Genomic DNA, 3674 nt, shown 5'->3' with positions numbered 1-3674 from the left:
GATTTATTTCAGTGTTGCTAGGAAACTTTCCTGGTGTGTGCTGCGCAGCTGCTTGGTTGGCCATCTGACCAACTTGATTCTCTAACATTTGCACTTGTTTGGACAGTGCTGAAAAGTTTTGCTCCATGTTGAACATTTTGGTTCCCAAGTTTGCCGAGTTTGTCTCCATCCCGGTGACCTTCACCAAAACTTGCTTCATCATTTCCTCTATTGAATCTTTCTTTGGCTCATTGATGACTCTCCCACTAGAAACAGAAAATCCAGGTGGAGGCTGCAAAGCATTGTTGGGATTTGAATAGGAAAAATTTTGATGATTCCTATTATTTGGATGATACGGTGGATTTCCGCCCTGATGTCCTTGATAGTTTGGTCTATTGAATTGGTACTGCCGCTGGACGTAATTAGCATCTTCCAACTGCGACACATCAGGTAAACTCGGCTGTTGAGGAATTTTAGCTAGCAGTGTCTTTCTCTCCAACTCATACTGCTTTTGAAGAGCTTCATATTTCTCCTTAAAATCATCTCTCTCCTCATTCACAGCTGCAATTCTTCTCGTGGAATTTCTGTCATTCGACCATTGGTAACTGTTGGAGGCCATCTCTTCTATCACACGATACGCCTCCTTTGTATTTCTATGGAGAAGACATCCACCTGTAGTAGCATCCACCATACTCTTTGTTAGACCAGTCAAACCATTATAAAAGTGAATGATTTGCTGATCCTCTGTGAAACCATGTTGTGGGCATTTCCTGAGCAGCTCACGAAATCTTTCCCAGGCATCATGAATGGTCTCATCTCCTAGCTGGGAAAAATGAGAAATCTCTGCAATGATTTTCTGAGCTTTAGAGGCAGGAAAGTATTTTGCCAAGAAAGCTCTACACAAATCCTCCCATCCAGTAATAGCACCTCTGTCCAAACACTTGAACCATTCCTTTGCTCTATCTCTGAGAGAGAATCCAAACATCTTCATTCTGATGGCATCTGGTGGCACTCCATTCTGCTTAATAGTGTCGCAGATATCTAGAAACTGAGTGATGTGGACATGCGGATTTTCATCAGCCATTCCACTAAACTGTTCAGCTTGCACCATGTTTATCAATCCCGGCTTCAGTTCGAACGTGGTAGCCTGCACAGTTGGTCCCCATCTGCCTCCTTGAAATTGATCAACCCTAGGCTGATACATGTGATTCAGTGGTGGCTCTGTTGGAGGAGCCCGGTTGCGCTCTCTTTCTTCATCTAGTTGCCTCTGAAGGTTTGTCACGACTTGCACAAGAGTTTGAAGGTCCATGTTATTCTCTGCCATTGCTTGCTTTTTCTTTTCGCGGTTGTCTCTTTTGTACTGTTTTTCGATTTCCAAGTTCAAAGGTACTAGATGTTCCTTTCCTTTGGATCTCGTGATCATGCACGCCTGAGACAACAAACAAAAACAGAAATTTAAAAACTAAAAAAAAAAAAAATTAAAACTTATAACGCCTGAAATAATGCTTAAGTCTAATCAGAAATATTAAAGTTAATTCTAAATAGTCCCCGGCAACGGCGCCAAAAAAAGTTGATCACTAAGTTATTAGCAACAAATTACCGCAACTAACACGGTGCAATTGCAGCACAAAATCAGTAACCGAGTATCGTATCCACAGAGACTATTATAACGAATTACTCTAAGTAATCCTAATTAAACTATAGTAATATTCAGGCAACGAAAGGTAGAGATTGGTTGACGTAAATTAAAACGCAAACTAATAAAAATACGTAGATAAATTCAAATATGGAAAACTCTGACCCTAGGGATGTATTTTCACCAATCAACTACATGCATTCAACCTATTGATTCAATTACCAATTTTAATCCAACCCTGATGAAAGATCACTATATTATCCACAAGCGTCTCTAACGACCACCTATGAACGTAGATTAATTAATCCCTTTTCACATTCAAGACTCCAAGGAATAAATTAACTCCCAATAGCACATAAAGAATAGCTTCCTATAGCTTCACCTATCGCATTCAAGACTCAAGGCTAACACTATATCATGCATTCCTGAATCGGATGAACAATTATCGCATTCAAGACTCAAACTGAACAGCTAGACATGTAAATCATTGATCAGATAATTCACAAGAGATTAAGCACCAGGAATCATGAATCATAAGTTGGAAGGCAAATTGATATCAATAAATCAAAAACACATAATTAATTAGCTATATACAAACCCTAGGTTCAGATTAAAAGACTAGCCAGACATAATAAAATCAAACATAAACATAATTAAATTGAACGCAATTGTAAAAACAACTTGTATAAAAACCGAATTGAAACGATTGTAGCGACTTGAATCTTCAATCTTGATCCAAGCCTTGAAAACTGGAAAGCTAAAAAGTTCTAAAGCTATAAAACTGAAATATGAAAGTTGGGAACTGAAAAACTAAAGCTGGGAACCCTGAATAGGTACAAGGAAGACCTATATATAGTGTCAGGGTAAAACTACAGAGTTTGAGCTCGAAAAGGACTTTAAAAACGAAATAAAACGTAAAAAGGCGGGCTGACGGCGATCGCACGGCGGGCACCCGGCGGTCGCCGGATTCTTCACGTTTTTCCTTCATTACGCGGCGGGCGCCCGGCGGGCGCCGCCTGATCGCCAGCCACACCGATTTCTCGGCGGGCTGCGCGGCGGTCGCCGGCTGGGTCGCCGGCTGCTGCACAATTTTCCTTCTTCAGGCGGCGGTCGCCGCCCGGTCGCCGCGGGGTCGCCGCCGTTTCGCTGCTGCGCGCGACTTTCATGTTTTGGTCATAACTTTCTCGTCCGAACTCCGATTTATGATCCGTTTACGCTCGCGAACTCGTATCGAGACAATCTAAAACTTCTATTTCAGATAAGTTTTCCAAATTCGAACTCAATAAACCTGAAATTTCCTTGAAAGTTCGAATAAGAATCATGTTTCAAAAGATAAAGCAAATTAAGCATAAAACAATCATCCAACACTCAGTTTCCTATAAAATAACATCATATGAACACTAAAAACCATGGAAACATGAGTGTTATCAGCTAGTCTGCTTGACTTGCAATCCGAGAAAGAAATTCATTTCTCCCATCATGGACATTTGGAACTTGTTGGTCATGATGTCAGCAAACTTTTTGCACATGCGTTCGGATTTAGATTCGAAAATTATGTCATCGACATAAATCTGAACAAGTAAGAGATCTTCTCCTTCTTTGAGAGTGAACAAAGTTCTGTCCACAGATCATTTCTTGAAACCTTGTTCAACAAGATACTCCGAGAGAGTATCATACCACGCTCTTGGAGCTTGCTTCAAGCCATAGAGCACTTTCTTCAGCTTGTACACCTTTTCTGGTCCAGCAACCTCAAAGCCTGGAGGTTGTTCCACATAGACTTCATCGGTGAGCAGTCCATTGAGAAATGCGCACTTCACATCCATTTGGTGTACCTTGAAACCTTTGTGAGCTGCGAAGGCTAAGAAGAGTCTGACTGCTTCCAATCTGGTAACTGGAGCGAACGTTTTGTCGTAGTCGATTCCTTTTTCTTGACTGTATCCTTTTGCTACAAGCCTCGCTTTGTTTCTCACAACGTTTTCTTCTTCGTCTTTCTTATTTTTGAAAATCCATTTCAAACCAATCACCTTTGCATCGTCTGGTCGATCCACAAGCTCCCAAA

At 41.1% G+C, this 3674-nt stretch overlaps 1 non-coding gene across 1 annotated transcript; it reads left to right on the top strand.

Annotated features, from left to right (window-relative positions):
- Positions 1-728: 728 nt before the first annotated feature.
- LOC131019253 (small nucleolar RNA R71) lies at positions 729-835 on the top strand. Its single transcript, XR_009100173.1, has one exon. It is a non-coding gene; the product is annotated as a small nucleolar RNA R71 (small nucleolar RNA).
- Positions 836-3674: the final 2839 nt, after the last annotated feature.

This window comes from Salvia miltiorrhiza, chromosome 3 (assembly GCF_028751815.1).
Source record: "Salvia miltiorrhiza cultivar Shanhuang (shh) chromosome 3, IMPLAD_Smil_shh, whole genome shotgun sequence".
NCBI classification, from domain to species: domain Eukaryota; kingdom Viridiplantae; phylum Streptophyta; class Magnoliopsida; order Lamiales; family Lamiaceae; genus Salvia; species Salvia miltiorrhiza.
The sequence above is the reverse complement of the archived record's forward strand: the minus strand, read 5'-3'. Positions and strand labels throughout refer to the sequence as shown.